The 19,031-nt window shown below is 44.1% G+C and overlaps 1 protein-coding gene across 21 annotated transcripts in view; it reads right to left on the bottom strand.

Annotated features, from left to right (window-relative positions):
- LOC309802169 (uncharacterized protein) overlaps positions 1-19,031 on the bottom strand; it is a 249,174-nt gene that overhangs the window by 27,460 nt on the left and 202,683 nt on the right. For 18 of the 21 annotated variants that reach the window (XR_014293726.1, XR_014293728.1, XR_014293729.1 and 15 more), the window contains 2 exons: positions 11,400-11,757; positions 11,059-11,259 (listed from right to left, as the gene is read on the bottom strand). The gene's annotated coding sequence lies outside the window, so the exon portion shown is untranslated. The remainder of the gene's footprint in view (positions 1-11,058; positions 11,260-11,399; positions 11,758-19,031) is intronic. The other 3 variants (XR_014293724.1, XR_014293725.1, XR_014293727.1) reach the window with 1 other exon arrangement.

Raw genomic sequence — 19,031 nt, 5'->3', positions numbered from 1 at the left:
ATCCATGGGGTTCAGGCGGTTTCACTTTATGACGACGCCTCAGCTTGCAACAAAGGTGTTTAGATATGAAGTTGCAGATTCTCCTAGCCACCCCTTGCTTTTTCTGTCTGTGGCCAGAGGGAGTGGATGAGGACATACTCTCAGGCTGCCCAGCGTGGGAGGACCTTCCAGTGTTGGACACACCCGGGGGGCAGCTGGTTCCCTCTGGGGCTCCAATCCTGCTGCTGGTGGACGGGGATGTCCCAGGGCCACACTGGTCGGCTGGGCTGGGGGTGGCAGTCCTCGACTCCAGGCTGGGTGGGGGACAGGCAGGCTCACTGGTCTTCTGCCCTGCCTGCTGGTCTTCCTGCAGCTGCCCATTTTCTCCCTGGTAGAGCCATCTGGCTTTCAGGGTGGACAACTCGGGGCTTAAAGAAGCCTCAAGTTCACTGCCACTGAGGTCCCCGGAAGAGAAGGGCCTCACAGTTATGATGGAGGACCCCACCATTGGTTTCATGGAGCTCACACTGCCTGTTCCTGGGTCTTGGATCTGGTCGCAAGTCCAGCCCAGAGTCCTCACCGTGGTCACCTCCGGGTCCTCTTCACAGGGTGGCTGGAGTGGCTCCTTCTGGCCCATGTTCACCCATGGATGCCTCATGACGTCAGATAAGGTGCCTCTGTCACGGGGGTTGAGGGCAATCATTTTTTGTAATAGAGCCCTTATCTCCAAAGACAGGTAAGGTGGGATGGGGTATTGCCCTCGTAGGATTTGCTCCCGCATCTCCCGGACGTCTTCTCCCACAAAGGGCCGGCACGCAGTTACCATGCTGTAGAGAACTACACCCAGGCTCCACACGTCCAACGCAGGGCCGCTGTAGCTCTGCCCCCGCAACAGTTCCGGGGCAGCATACGGGACTGTGCCGCAGATCGTGTCCAGTATGCCACTCTCATCACACTTGTTGCTGAGGCCAAAGTCTGTCAGTTTTATATTCATGTTGGCATCCAAGAGGAGGTTCGGTAGCTTCAGGTCCCTGTGCACGATGCCCCTCTGGTGGCAGTGCTGCAGGGCGGAGACCAGCTGCTGGAACGGGCGTCGGGCCTCCGCCTCTGTCATACGGCCATGGTTCACTAGGTAGCTGAACATGTCCCCCCCACTGAGGTACTCCATCACGAGGAACATTGTCTCCTCCGTGTCAATCACCCCCAGCAGTTTTACAATATTGGGGTGATCCAGAGCCTTCATACAGCACACTTCCCGGTAAACTGCCTGGGAAGTTGAGCAGCTCTGCCGACCTTTCTTAATGATCTTCACAGCCACCTGTGTCCCGGTCAGAATGTGCCGGGCCAGCTTCACTTTAGCGAAGCTGCCTTCACCAATGGTGTGGAGGATCTCGTACTCATCAATATGAGCCTCCTTGTCAGCGGAGTTGGCTGTGAGGCCCTCCATCATGGTGGCCTGCTAACTACACTGAATGACAGCACTAACTAGCAGTGCTAAAGAAGAAAAAATTTAAAACTGAAAGAAATGATAAAGAGAGAAAAAATAAAGAAAAAGGAGAAAAAGGCAAAGAAGAAATAAAAATGAGAAAAATAAAAAAGGCTAGAGAAAAGAGGAAAAAAATCCACAAAATTGCAGAAACAAGGAAAAAACAAGCTAACTGTGGGTCCAAGGCCGTCAGGTCACCAAAAGCAGCTTCCTGGGCTCTTAAGGACCAAAAACCTTGGCCCAGCTGGGCTCTTTTATACAGTTTTTGTGAAGTACATCACAGTGGGGCACTGTGAGGTCACAGCAAGAAATGGACCCATCACCGCTGGGGATAAACCACAGTGGTTTTCTCACTTTTTCAGTTCAAGGCCCCTTTACACTTAGGAAAAAGGATCCCAAAGAAATTTTTCTGTACGTGTGTTATTAGAATTTGGTATTCACTTTGGTATAAATTAAAATCTGTAGGATACTTCAGTGGCCTTTTTATTTCTAGTTTGAAAAGATGTAATAATTTTAGAGACCTCATAATGTCTACACTTGATCTACAGATTCAACACAATCCCTTTCAAAATCCCAGCTTCTTTGCAGAAATTGACAAGCTGATCCTAAAATTCATATGGAAATATAAAGGACCCAGTATAGCCAGAACAATCTAGAGAAAGAACAAAGTGGGAGGGCTCAGACTTCTCAGTTTCAAAACTTACTACGAAACTGTAATCATCATGAGAGTGTGGTACTCGCATAGCATAGACACATAGATTGATGAAAGAGAGTTGAAAGTCTGGAGATAAATCCATGTATCTATGTCAACTGATTTTCTGCAAAGGTGCCAAGACCATTCAATGGGGAAAGAATAATCTCCTCAGCAAATGCTGCAGGACAACTGAATAGCCACATCCAAAAGAAAGAACTTGGATTCCTAGCCTACAACATATACAAAAAATTAAGTCAAAATTTATCAGAGACCTAAACTTAAGAGCTAAAACAATAAAGCTCCTGGAAGAAAATGTAGCCATAAATCTTCATGCTTTGGATTAGGAGACGGTTTCTTAGATATGACACCAAAACATAAGCTACAACAACAACAAAAATAAATTGGACCACATCAAAATTAAAAACTTTTTTTTGCTACGAAGGACATGATCAAGAAAGTGGACAGCCCACAGAATGGGAGAAAATATTTAAAAATCATATATATGAGGAGGAGCTTCAAGGTGGTGGAAGAGTAAGACGTGGAGATCACCTTCCTCCCCACAGATATATCAGAAATACATCTACATGTGGAACAACACCTACCGAGCACCTACTAAACACTGGCAGAAGACCTCAGACCTCCCAAAAGGCAAGAAACTCCCCACGTACATGGGTAGGGCAAAAGAAAAAAGAAACAAAAGAGACAAAAGAATAGGGACGGGACCTGCACCAGTGAGAGGGAGCTGTGAAGGAGGAAAGGTTTCTACATACTAGGAGGCCCCTTGGCGGACGGAGACTACGGGTGGCAGAGGGGGGAGCTTCGGAGCCACAGAGGAGAGTGCAGCAACAGGGGTGCCGAGGGCAAAGCAGAGAGATACCCGCACAGAGGATCAGTGCCAACCAGCACTCACCAGCCCGAGAGGCTTGTCTGCTCACCTGCCGGGGCGGGTGGGGGCTGGGAGCTGAGGCTCAGGCTTTGGAGGTCGAATCCCAGGGAGAGGACTGTGGTTGGCTGTGTGAACATAGCCTGAAGGGGCTAGTGCGCCACAGCTAGCCAGCAGGGAGTCCGGGGAAAAGTCTGGACCTGCCGAAGACTCAAGAGACTCTTTCTTGCCTCTTTGTTTCCTGGTGCGTGAGGAGAGGGGATTAAGAGCGCCACTTAAATGAGCTACAGAGACGGGTGTGAGCCGCGGCTATCAGCGCAGACCCCAGAGATGGGCATGAGATGCTAAGGATGCTGCTGCCGCCACCAAGAAACCGGTGAGCAAGCACAGGTCACTACCCACACTTCCCCTCCCGGGATCCTGTGCAGCCCGCCATTGCCAAGGTCCTGTGATCCAGGGACAACTTCCCCGGGAGAACACACAGCACACTTCAGGCTAGTGCAACATCACGCTGGCCTCTGCCACCACAGGCTTGCCTCGCATCCATACTCCTCCCTCCCCCCAGCCTGAGTGAGCCAGAGCCCCTGAATCAGCAGCTCCTTTAACCCTATCCTGTCTGAGTGAAGAATAGATGCCCATCGGTCACCTACACACAGAGGCGGGGCCAAATCCAAAGCGGAATCCCAGGAGCTGTGCAAACAAAGGAGAGAAAGGGAAATTTCTCCCAGCAGCCTCAGGAGCAGAGGATTAAATCTCCACAATCAACCTGATGTACCCTGCATCTGTGGAATACCTGAATAGAAAACAAATCATCCCAAATTGAGGAGGTGGACTTTCGGAGCAACTACATATATATATATATATATATATATCTCCCTTTTTCTCTTTTAGTGAGTGTATATGTGTATGTTTCTCTGTGTGATTTTGTCTGTATAGCTTTGCTTTTACCATTTGTCCTAGGGTTCTGTCTGTCCTTTTTTTTTTCTGCGGTACACGGGCTTCTCACTGTTGTGGCCTCTCCCGTTGCGGAGCACAGGCTCCGGATGTGCAGGCTCAGCGGCCATGGCTCACGGGCCCAGCCGCTCCGCGGCATATGGGATCCTCCCGGACCGGGGCATGAACCTATATCCCCTGCATCGGCAGGCGGACTCTCAACCAGTGCGCCACCAGGGAGGCCCTGTCCTTTTTTTTTTTTCAACGTAAAAAATGTTTTTTCTTAATAATTATTTTTTATATTAATAACTTTAGTTTATTTTACATTATTTTATTTTATCTTCTTCTTTCTTTTTTTTTCTCCATTTTATTCTGAGCCGTGTGGAGCACAGGCTCTTGGTGCTCCAGCCAGGCATCAGGGCTATGCCACTGAGAAGGGAGAGCCAGTTCAGGGCACTAGTCCACAAGAGACCTCCCAGCTCCACATAATATCAAATGGCAAAAATCTCCCAAAGATCTCCATCTCAATGCCAAGACCCAGCTCCACTCAACGACCAGCAAGCTACAGTGCAGGACACCCTATACCAAACAACTAGCAATACAGTAACACAACCCCATCCATTAGCACAGAGGCTGCCTAAAATCATAATAAGGCCACAAACACCCCAAAACACACCACCAGACATGGATGTGCCCACCAGAAAAGATCCAGCCTCATGCACCAGAACACAGGCATTAGTCCCATCCACCAGGAAGCCTACACAACCCATGGAACCAACTGTAGCCACTGGGGAGAGACACCAAAAACAACGGGAACTACGAACCTGCAGTCTGTGAAAAGGAGACCCCAAGCATAGTAAGTTAAGCAAAATGAGAAGACAGAGAAACACACAGCAGATGAAGGAGCAAGGCAAAAACCCACCAGACCTAACAAATAAAGAGGAAATAGGCAGTCTACCTGAAAAACAATTCAGAATAATGATAGTAAAGATGATCCAAAATCTTGTAAATAGAATGGAGAAAATACATGAAACGTTTAGCAAGGACCTAAAAGAACAAAAGAGCAAACAAACAGTGATGAACAACCCAGTAAATGAAATAAAAAATTCTCTAGAGGGGATCAGTAGCAGAATAACTAAGGCAGAAGAATGGATAAGTGACCTGGAAGATAAAATAGTGGAAATAACTACTGAAGAGCAGAATAAAGAAAAAAGAATGAAAAGAATTGAGGACAGTCTCAGAGACCTCTGGGACAGCATTAAAGGCACCAACATTCGAATTATAGGGGTCCCAGAAGAAGAAGAGAAAAAGAAAGGGACTGAGAAAATATTTGAAGGGATTATCATTGAAAACTTCCCTAATATGGGAAAGGAAATAGTTAATCAAGTCCAGAGAGCACAGAGTCCCATACAAGATAAATCCAAGGAGAAACAAGCCAAGACACATATTAATCAAACTATCAAAAATTAAATACAAAGAACAACTATTAAAAGCAGCACGGGAAAAACAAAAAATAACACATAAGGGAATCCCCATAAGGTTAACAGCTGATCTTTCAGCAGAAACTCTGCAATCCAGAAGGGAGTGGCAGGACATATTTAAAGTGATGAAAGGGAAAATCCTAAAACCAAGATTACTCTACCCAGCAAGGATCTCATTCAGATTTGACAGAGAAATTAAAAGCTTTAGAGACAAGCAAAAGCTAAGCAAATTCAGCACCACCAATCCAGCTTTACAACAAACGCTAAAGGAACTTCTCTAGGCAGGAAACACAAGAGAAGGAAAAGACCTACAATAATAAACCCAAAGCAATTACGAAAATGGTAATAGGAACATAAATATCGATAATTACCTTAAATGTAAATGGATTAAATCCTCCAACCAAAAGACAGAGACTGGCTGAATGGATACAAAAACAAGACCTGTATATATGCTGTCTACAAGAGACCCACTTCAGACCTAGGGACACATACAGACTGAAAGTGAGGGGATGGAAAAAGATATTCCATGCAAATGGAAATCAAAAGAAAGCTGGAGTAGCAATTCTCGTATCAGACAAAATAGACTTTAAAACAAAGACTATTACAAGAGACCAAGAAGGACACTACATAATGATCAAGGGATCAATCCAAGAAGATGATATAACAATTGTAAATATTTATGCCCCCAACATAGGAGCACCTCAATACATAAGGCAAATACTAACAGTCATGAAAGGCGAAATCGACAGTAACACAATCATAGTAGGGGACATTAACACCCCACTTTCACCAATGGACATATCAGCCAAAACAAAAATAAATAAGGAAACAGAAGCTTTAAATGATACATTAAACAAGATGGACTTAATTGATATTTATAGGACATTCCATCCAAAAACAACAGAATACACATTTTCCTCGGGTGCTCATGGAACATTCTCCAGGATAGATCATATCTTGGGTCACAAATCAAGCCTTGGTAAATTTAAGAAAATTGAAATTGTATCAAGTCTCTTTTCCGACCACAACGTTATGAGACTAGATATCAGTTACAGGAAAAAATCTGTAAGGAATACAAACACATGGAGGCTAAACAACACACTACTTAATAACCAAGAGAGCACTGAAGAAATCAAAGAGGAAATCAAAAAATACCTAGAAACAAATGACAATGAAAACACAATGACCCAAAACCTATGGGATGCAGCAAAAGCAGTTCTAAGAGGGAAGTTTATAGCTATACAAGCCTACCTTACGAAACAAGAAACATCTCAAATAAACAACCTAACCTTACACCTAAAGCGATTAGAGAAAGAAGAACAAAAAACACCCAAAGTTAGCAGAAGGAAAGAAATCATAAAGATCAGATCAGAAATAAATGAAACAGAAATGAAGGAAACGATAGCAAAGATCAATAAAACTAAAAGGTGGTTCTTTGAGAAGAAACAAAATTGATAAACCATTAGCCAGACTCATTAAGAAAAAATAGGGAGAAGACTCAAATCAATAGAATTAGAAATGAAAAAGGATAAATAACTGACACTGCAGAAATACAAAGGATCATGAAAGATTACTACCAGCAACTATATGACAATAAAATGGACAACCTGGAAGAAATGGACAAATTCTTAGAAATGCACAACCTTCTGAGACTAAACCAGGAAGAAATAGAAAATATGAACAGACCAATCACAAGCACTGAAATTGAAACTGTGATAAAAAATCTTCCAACAAACAAAAGCCCAGGACCAGATGGCTTCACAGGCGAATTCTATCAAACATTTAGAGAAGAGCTAACACCTATCCTTCTACAACTCTTCCAAAATATAGCAGAGGGAGGAACACTCCCAAACTCATTCTACAAGGCCAACATCACTCTGATACCAAAGCCAGACAAAGATGTGACAAAGAAAGAAAACTACAGGCCAATATCACTGATGAACATAGATCCAAAAATCCTCAACAAAATACTAGCAAACAGAATCCAACAGTGCATTGAAAGGATCATGCACTATGATGAAGTGGGGTTTATCCCAGGAATGCAAGGATTCAATATACGCAAATCAATCAACGTGATACACCATATTAACAAATTGAAGGAGAAAAACCATATGATTAGAACAGTCCCTAACACCCTACACAAAAATAAACTCAACATGGATTAAAGACCTAAATGTAAGGCCAGACACCATCAAACTCTTAGAGGAAAACATAGGCAGAACACTCTATGACATAAATCACAGCAAGATCCTTTTTGACCCACCTCCTAGAGAAATGGAAATAAAAACAAAAATAAACAAATGGGACCTAATGAAACTTAAAAGATTTTGGACAGCAAAGGAAACCATAAACAAGATGAAAAGACAACCCTCAGAATGGGAGAAAATATTTGCAAATGAAGCAACTGACAAAGGATTAATCTCCAAAACATATAAGCAACTCACGCAGCTCAGCATCAAAAAAACAAACAACCCAATCCAAAAATGGGCAGAAGCCCTAAATAGACATTTCTCCAAAGAAGATATACAGATTGCCAACAGACACATGAAAGAATGCTCAGCACCATTAATCATTACAGAAATGCAAATCAAAACTACAATGAGATATTATCTCACACCAGTCAGAATGGCCATCATCAAAAAATCTACAAACAATAAATGCTGGATAGGGTGTGGGGAAAAGGGAACCATCTTGCACTGTTGGTGGGAATGTAAAATGATATAGTCACTGTGGAGAACAGTATGGACGTTCCTTAAAAAACTAAAAATAGAACTACCATACGACCCAGTAATCCCACGACTGGGCATATACCCTGAGAAAACCATAATTCAAAAAGAGTCATGTACCAAAATGCTCAATGCAGCTCTATTTACAATAGCCAGGACATGGAAGCAACCTAAGTATCCATCAACAGATGAATGGATAAAGAAGATGTGGCACATATATACAATGGAATATTACTCAGTCATAAAAAGGAGCAGAACTGAGTTATTTGTAGTGAGGTGGATGGACCTAGAGACTGTCATACAGAGTGAAGTAAGTCAGAAAGAGAAAAACAGATACTGTATGCTAACACATATATATGGAATCCAAAAAAAATAAAGGAATAAAGAAAATGGTCAGAAGAACCTAGGGGCGAGATGGGAATAAAGATGCAGACCTACTAGAGAATGGACTTGAGGATATGGGGAGGGGGAAGGGTAAGCTGCGACAAAGAGAGTGGCATGGACATATATATAGTACCAAACGAAAAATAGATAGATAGTGGGAAGCAGCTGCATAGCACAGGGAGATCAGCTCAGTGCTTTGTGACCACCTAGAGCGGTGGGATAGGGAGGGTGGGAGGGAGGGAGACGCAAGAGGGAAGAGATATGGGGACATATGTATATGTATAACAGATTCACTTTGTTATAAAGCAGAAAACAACACACCATTGTAAAGCCATTGTACTCCAATAAAAATGTTTAAAAAAATCATGTATATGAAAGGGAACTTGTTTCTAAAATATATAAAGAACACTCAAACTCAATAATAAAAACACAAATAAACTAATTAAAATATTGAAAAGGATCTGAATAGACATTTCTCCAATAAAGACTTACAAATGGCCAATAAGAACAGGAAAAGATACTTAGCATCATTACTCATTAGGGAAATGTTAATCACAAAGAGAGATAGTAGTAAGTGTTGATGAGGACATGGAGAAATTGGAACCTTAGTACTTTGCAAGCGGGAATGTAAAATGGTCTAGCCACTTTGGAAAACAGTCTGACAGTTCTTCAAAACGTTAAATGTATGGGTTACCATATGACCCAGTAATTCTACTCCTAGGTATGTACCGAAGAGAAACGAAAACAGGTTCACACAAAAACTTGTACATGAATGTTCACAGCAGCATTATTTATAAGAACCAAAAACTGGGAATAACTCAAATCAAACCCATAATACAACTCCAAAAATTGGAAATACCTGACAGATAGATAAACGTGGTGTATTTGTACAATGGAATATCATCTGGCCATTCAAAAGAATAAAGTACTAATATGTATTACAAGGTGATGAACCTTAAAGACATTATGGTCAGGGAGGGAAGGCAGACACAAAAGACCACATATTGTATGATTCTACTTATATGAAGTGTCTACAGTAGGTAAGTCTCTAGAGAAAAAGGTAGCTGAACAGTTATCTAGACCTGAGGGGGAGAGGCCAGGAGAGGAATTGGGAGTAGATGCTAAAGGGTAAAGGGTTTCTTTTGGGGATGGTGATAAAGTCTTAAAATTGATTGTGGTGATGGTTGCACAACTCTAAAAACCATTAAGTTGTATCTGTTAAACAGTGACTTGTACAGTATGTGAGTTATATCACAATAATGTTGTTACGAAAAAAAAAAGATTGTATGAGGGAAACTGGTCAACTAATGTAAGAAAAACAAGTAAAATGAGAGCCCAAACTCACAGCGTACCTCAGAATAAATTCTGACTTGATTCAAGTGCTCAGTGTAAAAGTAATTAAACTGGACTAGAACTATCAGGACGGGAAAGACCTTTTCAAGCATAAAACAAATCACAGGAAAAATTAATAGGTGTCATGAGTACAGAAAAATTTAAGAACTGCATGTCAAAATATTTTTTTTCCGTAATTGAACTCACCTCAACACATAGCCTTCATTTTTGCTCTGAGCAGGAAAACCCAAACTTGCCCACGGCTTATGGTTTTAAGCATAGTTATTTCTGAACCTAAGACTGGTCAATTACAGATTGGCCCTGTGCTTTCCCCTTCTGCCCAGAGGTGGTCTAAGTTTCTGGGGGAAAAGAGGAGGAAAGGAAACTTCTGGCTCTGAAGGAGGGCTGTCTGGCCCTTAGAGCTGGGCTTCCATCCTCCTTAACTTCCCTCGGGGACAGCTGATCCCCCGTAGCTAGTCCTCAGCAGTGCCGCTGCAGCACATGGTTTTGGAACCCCAGCATGCATGAGCTCACGATGTTGTTTATACTGCACTGTGCTTTTGTTCCAGTGTCCTGGACGTTGCCTGGGTCGCGCTGTGAGGATGCAGCAGCAGCAGCAGCAGCATATAATTTGTCAACACCCCAACCGTTCTGAGTCCGGCTGTGATGACAGGAGGTACCGGCCCCGCCCTAGGGCAGCACACAACCTCTGCCACCTCAGTAGTGACTATGACCGCCTGAAAGTGGCATCATCTGTCCTCTATACCACCTCTCATAATGGACAGTTCCTACTAAATTATGATTTCTCATGGTGCCATCCTCAATAGTATGTATTATACCAAATACTCTTGTTTTTGCGGTACACGGGCCTCTCACTGCCGTGGCCTCTCCCGCTGCGGAGCACAGGCTCCGGACGCGCAGGCCCAGCGGCCATGGCTCACGGGCCCAGCCTCTCCGCGGCATGAGGGATCTTCCCGGTCCGGGGCACGAACCCGTGTCCCCTGCATCGGCAGGCGGACTCTCAACCACTGCGCCACCAGGGAAGCCCAGTGTGTCCTAAATGTAAACTAGAGCGCTCCTCTTAGTGGAGAACATTGCTCACAAACAAATTCATACTCATACCAGAATATATTTCAAGTGCTTATATAAACGGAGCTTACAGTTTGTTAACAAATGTGTCATTCTTCTCTTCCTTGCCTAAATCGATCTGCTCCAGCTCATCAGGAGACTGTGTCTTTTGAGGTGCGTGCCTTGATGTGGTGCCGGAGGCTCATGGAAACACGTGGTTTGCTTGCCTCTATTGAGGTTGTGATTCCTCCACCACTTTGCTTAGTCAGCCAGGAACAATTCAGATGAGTTTCCTGTTGAATAAGGTCATAACTGTCAAGCCTTTGCTATACTGAAAGTACAGTACAGTAAAAGGCTTGATCCCAGCAAGAAGTGACACCCCACTTTCTCCCACTGTCCACCTTTTTGTTTGTTTTTCTCATTTCAGACCCACCTTTTGGAGGAACCGCTCGTCGGGGGGCTTGTGATGCATGTTGGCACACAGGCCCTTGGAGGCCCTGGTACATCAGCCTGTGGTCAGGGCTTCCAGTCTCGGAAGGTGGACGGTGTCCACACGAGGAGCTGCAAGACGGTGGCTGAGAGACGCTGCGAGCCGGGAGAGAAACCCTCTTCCTGGCGGCACTACCTGGGGCCTTCCTGTGATAGTATTGCGACCACCCCGAAGCCTTGTGCAAACCAGACCGCATGGAGCCAACCTTGTCAGGGTCTCGTCCGCAGGGCCATTCTGAACGGATGTGGTGTCTTGGGACATCAGGAGAGTAGCTGCTTTGATGTGGGTGCAACTTGGTGTCCTGTAGAGAAAAGAATAGTTGACTGAGTAGGGTGGTCGGTGGCCTACTAACGAGCACTGGGAGCCTCTCCGCAGCCTCTTTCTGTCTTGGAATTTCAGCCCCACAGACAAGGCTTCCTTGGATGGGATTGGACAGGTGTGTAAATGCCCTGAAGTTATGTGGGAAATGTAATCATATATATTTTTCTAGGGGGAGGTCCATTGCTTTGGTAAGTTTTCCCTGGGGTTCATGACACCCCAGAAGCTAGTGCCGCTGTCAGCACTGGGAGGAGCAGGTGGCCTGAAGGGCTGTGACGTCCCCTGAGGGCATCGAGAAGCCACTTGGCCCAGCTAAGAAGGGAGTCCAGGGCACTTCTGACTCCAGTGCCAAGCAGTGGCCCTAACCCAAGCCTAGCTTCTTCGCTTCCCTCTGTGATCTCAGTTTCCGCTTTTCATAAAATCATGCACTTCTTTTTGTAACTAGATCTCTAATGAGCTATGTGTTCAATGGATTTTTTTTTTTTTTTTTGCAGGAGGCTGCACAGACGCAACTCACCACTGTACGTTTGTAAAGCATCTTAATTTGTGTTCGCTAGACCTCTACAAACAAAGGTGCTGTCAATCGGGTCAAGAAGGATAAAACTTTGCAGGGGAGTCCTAATGCCGCTGTGAAGATGAAGCAAAATGTAAAAGCTCTCTTCCCCATGTAGCTGGCACAAAAACATATATTTCTTTACAAAAAACCCTCTAGGTTCTACAATCAGACAGAAGTCAATGCAAAATCACCACTATTAAAATTGGGTACTGTCATTTCCCCATGGCCGGTTTTTTAATTCCAGCTCTTGTAAATGGTACGTTCCAGGACTAACATAAAATACCGTAGCAGGTGCGCCAGTGCACTTGGGACCCCGTTCTGTCCTTCTAATCAGGAAATCACCAAGATCACCTGTGCATTGTCACGAGCTGCCTCTTCCTGTGATTTATAGACTAGTACAGAGTACGACATCCTGAGGGCTTGGCAAACACGGCAACTGATGACTTCTCTCAGTTTTAGGGTTGCAACAGGTGTATAAGGCATTTACATTTGAGAAGCTCTGGCCAGTAGTTCTTAAGATGTTGGCTCTAATGGCATTTTTATGGACCCTTACTAAACGTGAAAAGGAGACAATCACTCTGGACAGGCTTGTGACCCTGACTGATCCAGGCATCCCGGGGGAATGGCATCTTGTCCTCGCTCTTAGAGAACTTAGGGAAGAAAACACTGAGTAAACATGGCTGCCATTTTCACAACTACGGAAATCGACCTGTGACCAAATGAGGCATCTTGGAAATTAAAGGAGATGGAAGGTTAACCTCTTCTACTGATTTTGAAGTATATTCAAAGCGTTCTTTTAAGAGCTGTGAATGAGACTTTTCTCAGCACTATTCTCTTGCACACAAACAGAAAAGCCAAAGCCTTGTTAGACCGAATTTATGCATAAGATAGTATCCCTAAGGAGTTTTATTTTGGAAAAATTATGAGAAAGTAATCTAGCTATGAAACATGATAGCTGAAAAGAACTGTTTACAGTAAATAACTGTTTTAATGTGAACTGATTTGTCAGTAAATCCAAAGCGAATTAGCGTTAGGCTGGAAGGTACAGTTAGGATGAGGAGTAATAGGCTTGGGTCCACTCTCATATACAGTGTGATGAAATCCCAAATATTCTGTCTTTTACATGTCAACATTTTGGGATTTTACCATTTTTCCACTATTGCCCTTTATTCTGCCCGAGTTCTAATCCAGGATCCCACATTGTGTTTTGTTGCCTTGCCTCTCTAGCCTCCTCCAATCAGGGATGCTTCCTCAATTTCTTCTTGTCTTTCATGACCTTGACACTTTTGACCATGACACTGGCTAGAGGTTTTATCGAATGGCCCTCAATCTGGGGTTATCTAGTGTTTTCTCAAGATGAGAGTGAGGTTATGCATTCTTGCCCTTCTTAACGCATACTATCAGGGGGAACAATATGTCAATAAGTCCTTTTACCAGTGACTTGATCCTTGGTTCTGGTAGTTTCTGCCATGTTTCTTGTCTATTAAGTTACTATTTTTCTCTTTCTAATTAATACATGCTTATTTCAGAGACAATACTTTGACACTGCGCAAATATTCCACTGTTTCTTAAAGTATTGCCCCTTAATTTTAGCATCCACTGTGGACTGTGCCTACAACAATTATCACGAAGATGTTCTAATTGTGACCTTCTACTTTCTTCATTCCGTCTACTTTTACTAATTGGAATTCTTTGGAAGGGAAGAGTTGTTCCTTCTTCCCCATTTATTCACTTTATGTATATCCACATGGACTCCACGGGATGCGTATATATCTATATATCTAGATATAGTTGTAGATATAGATATCTATATCTATATATAGATATATATTTAAGGGTTGAAATCCAACACTATCATTATTTTGTTGCTCAAAGCATTCTAGCTTTGGTCATTGGGAGGGTTAAAAGGTTGATTGCATATACACTAATCCTTGAATGTGTGTGCACGCACGTGCATGTGCACAAACACACACACACAATTTTTTTCCTGTATCTATGCATTCATACTGAAACCTTGAATGCCAGTCCAGCACATAGGGACGTTATTACAGTCTATACCTTTTTCTTGTTTGTAAACTTCTTTCTATGACAGCGAGAAGCCTGGCTTTCGTTATCTGCAATATATTTTCTTGGTTTGACCTTATTATACCAGATAAATACCGTATGGTAACACATATTTACGGAATCTAAAAAGAAAAAAGAAAAAAATGGATCTGAAGAACCTAGGGGCAGGTTAGGAATAAAGACGCAGACTTAGAGAATGGACTTGAGGACACGGGGAGGGGGAACAGTAAGCTGGGACAAAGTGAGAGAGTGGCATGGACATAGATACACTACCAAATGTAAAATAGATATCTAGTGTGAAGCAGCCGCATAGCACAGGGAGATCAGCTCAGTGCTTTGTGACCACCTAGAGGGGTGGGATAGGGAGGGTGGGAGGGAAACGCAAGAGGGAGGAGATAACGGGGATATATGTGTACGTAGACCTGATTCAATTCCTTATAGAGCAGAAACTAACACAACATTGTAAAGCAGTTACACTCTAAGAAAGATGTTAAAAAAAAAAAAAAAAAAAGAAAACCCTTCCATGCCTTCCCATTGTCGTTAGGAGAAAGGTCAAAATTCCTGGCATAGGGACTGTGTCTGTCTTGTTCACTTTGTCCCCCAATGTCTAAAATAATGCCTTGCATATAGTAAGTGCCCAGTACCTATTTGCTGCCTGACTAAATACGTGAGTGAAAAAATAAAAGTCCCTCCGTGCTTGGGTCTCAGGCTGCCCTTCTGCCTCATTGCTGTGTCTCCCAGCCTGGTTATTGGATCTCCATCCACAATAGACTTTTCCGTACCTTCGATAGACCGTTCTGTCTCCTGACTCAGGGCCTTTGTACATACTGCTTCCTCTCTTTTCACTTAGTTATTCCTATTCATCTATTTTCAGGGAAACCTTCTAGGCCCCAAACTAAACCAGACCCTGTGCTGTATGTTTTTCAATTTCCGTATCATTCTTCTGCACAGCTCTTACCACAATCTGCCTGTCTTGCCCACGTGCTGGACCATCAGTTCTATGAGAGCAAATCCACAGCTGGTGTGTTTAACAAGTAATCCCCATTACTCAGCACAGTGATTGCCCCACTGCACACTCTAAAAATATTTGTTAAATGAATGAATGAATGATTGAATAGCATAGCCCCTAGCAGATAACTGACCAGTGATGCTGTGGACGGAAAACACTGCACAATCGAAAAGTCGAGAGGTCTGTTTCATCTGACAGACATTCTGAGGACTTCAAGCTTGGGACATAGCATCGCAGATAATGCTGAGAAACTGTTCTGAAGTGGCAAGGAGGGGATTGGGGAGCCACGATATATAGGAGTTTTTGCAACAAAAGACAAGGTAGTTGGAACATCAAAAGATGACTGTTAATTAAAGAAAATCAGCTATCTCAAGTTAAGGAATTTAGCGCTTTTGTCTGTATGGGAAGATGCAAGTGTCTGGGTTTACTGAAATCATTCCTTTGATGTGCACCTCCACTATCTGGGGCCAGTGTCCTGTGCTTTCTCATCCTGAGTCTCCTTGGGGTGGTGCACCATTAGGGCGGCCATAATATGATGGCTTGATGGCTGCAACATCCTTTGTTTACTGATATGGCAGGCAACATTTCAGCTCACAATGCCAAAACCCATAGTAAAAACAACAACAAAAAATCAAACCAAGACAAAACCCAAACAGTAGTAGCACTTACTGAGCACAAACCTGTGAGGTAGACACTATTATCAACCTCATTTTACTGAGGAGGAAGCGGAAGTGTACAGAATGTTGTACAGCTCACTGCCCTGTGCAAATGCCCACCCCGGATCCATGATCTGTGCGTTGGAGGAGAGGTGGGAGGTATGCTCACACCGTGAAACAAAAGAGATGCCTCGGAACACGTTCTCAGAAGAGCCGTGGATACCGTAGTCACCTTGACCTGTCTTCCAGTGCCGTAGGCACCTTGACTCTGGCGTGAGCTCCTCCTATCCTTCAAAGGAAGAGCTTGTGCAAGAGTCATCTGTCCCTCAGGAGGCAGCAAACTGATGCTAGAATAACTAGGAGGAACTTGATCCAAGAAATCTGCTTTATGTCAATTCTTGGTTCGCACAAAGTGAGAATTCACATTGGGAATTTTATCCTTGTTTATTAAGTACTCTCAAGCCTTTAGCCACTCCTAGAGAAAACAGAGTCATACACTTTCATACCTAGAAGAAACGGTAGAGATCATCTAACCCTAGATCCCTCTACATCAGGGGTCCTTCACATTTCAGTGCCACGGATCCCTCCGTAGTCTAGAGAAGCCTATGGCTCCCTTCTCAAACAAGGGTTTTAAATCTATAAAAATAAAACATACTTGATTACAAAGGAAGCCAATTAATTATATGGAAGTACAGTTCCTGAAGTAGTTTTCAATGTGTGATGTAGTCGTAAATTTGCTTCTCTATCAACACACTAAATTATAGGATCTGCTAGTACAACTGATTTTGAAATGGTGATGAATGTAACTGCTGTTCTGGATGCCTGCCACGATTTTCATGGCATGTGAAAACAGCTGTGATTTCTATTGGTAACAAAATCACAGGTATTGCTACTACTGATATACGTTGTGGCCTGCATTTTTACAATTGAAGGCAATACTCAATTGCCGTTAGAGCTTAGTGACAACGAGGATGTAATCCTTTTCCCATGCAAGTCCGTGGTTCCCTTGGAGAACCATGGGGCTCAGGTTAGGAACCCCTACTCTGCAGCATCCTGGTGGCAGCTCGAACATCTTGAGTGACAGCGCACTCAGTATCTCCAAGGTGTCCAGGTCCTAGTTCAGTCTCCTATAATCATTATGAACTTTAGGGTCAGGTAAATCTAGAAGCAGTCCCAGCTCTGTTGGCATGTTAGTTATGTGACCATAGCTATTTAACCCTGTGGACATCGCTGTCTTCATTGCAAGAATGGGAACAAGATGACAATTACATTAGAAAACATGCAAATGTCTCAGAGCACAAAGAGCACATAGGTGATTTAGCAATATTTTCTTCCCTTTGGTTTCAGTGAGTTGAAATGCACCTTTTTTTTTTTTTTTTTTTTGCGGTACGCGGGCCTCTCACTGCTGTGGCCTCTCCCGTTGTGGAGCACGGGCTCTGGACGCGCAGGCTCAGCGACCATGGCTCACGGGCCCAGCCGCTCCGGGGCATGTGGGATCTTTCCGGACCGGGGCACAAACCCATGTCCCCTGCATCGGCAGGCGGACTCTCAACCACTGCGCCACCAGGGAAGCCCGAAATGCACCTTTTTGAAGTTTCCGCCTAATTTTGCCCTAGCTCTACTCTTTGAAGCCACACAAGTCATGGCTCCTTACATACTTGAAGACGGCTCTATCCCACCCCTATGTTGGTTGTCTACGTGGTGATTCTGTTGCTTCTCTGAGTAAAAGAAAATCTGAGCGTATGGCTGGGAGTTATCTGTGCTGCTGCCCATTCCCAGAGAGACGTGTGAGGGCCCTGAAACAGTCATCATGTTAGGATCGATTTTTCCTCTGGAAGGCACTTCCTGTAGGATCTGTCCTACCCGTCCTTACTAATACGCTCCTGGAGTATTTGTTCTTAGGTGGTTCACGGGCACGTGGTCAGAGTGCTCTGTGTCTTGCGGTGAAGGATTCCGCAGTCGGCAAGTGGCCTGTAAGCGCACGAGAGCCAATGGGACTGTGCAGGTGATGCCTCCGAGAGCATGTGCCCCCAGAGAGAGGCCTCTGGGAAGAAGACCCTGCTCCACTCACCCGTGTGTTCAAGGGCTTATTGAACCAGGGAACCAGGGAATGCCGACAAATCTAGTGTTTTGCTAGTATGATCATTTAGTATAATCATCCAGTCCCCGTGGTCCAACCCATGCATCAAAACAATGAAATTAAAAAGGAGACTTCCCTGGCGGTCCAGTGGTGGACCTCGCCTTCCAGTGCAGGGGGTGCGGGTTGGATCCCTTGTCGGGGACCAAGATCCCACGTGCCTCGCGGCCAAAAATACCAAAACATAAAACAGAAGGAATATTGTAACAAATTCAATGAAGACTTTTCAAATGGTCACACCAGAAAAATAAAATAAACCCATGCATCAGGGCCCCTTCGCACAGGGGAAGAGGGGAGCCCAACTGCTGCGTGACAGTCATGAAACTCAGCTGCACGGGGACCTTACCACACTGCGCACAGGCTGGTTCACGGGACCTTCTTATCCTTTTATGAGCCTCTCTGATGTAATTAACACAGGCCACAGGGATCCAAAGTTCCCCTCGGCCCTTCTGAAAATGTTCGGGGATGTTAGTGCAGGAAGGGATTCGACACTTTCTGCACGTCTGCCCCGCAGTGCAGCAGTTGTTGCTGCTGGGAGTCATTGTGTTAATTCTCTTAGGTCACTTCCCCTCTAGTGGTTCTGATTAACTCCAAGCACTACATGGCTACACACTTGTCTAACTGGAAAATGCACAGCCCCAAGTCTGTGCAGGGACGATGCAAAGCAGAGTGTGATACATCTCTCTAGAGCATCAAGTTTATTAACTAGAATTGGAAGAACCAAGGAGTTCTTGGAACAAGAACTCTCCCCCTCCCCCACCAACACGGAAGACAGAAGAGTGGGGGAGGGGAGACGTGCCCCAGGAATGACAGTCCAGTCTCTGAAGTCTGAAGT

The sequence above is a fragment of the Mesoplodon mirus genome (genome assembly GCF_964341445.2).
Source record: "Mesoplodon mirus genome assembly, chromosome: 4".
Lineage (NCBI taxonomy): Eukaryota > Metazoa > Chordata > Mammalia > Artiodactyla > Ziphiidae > Mesoplodon > Mesoplodon mirus.
Note: the sequence above shows the minus strand (reverse complement) of the source record. Positions and strands in the feature narration are given on the sequence as shown.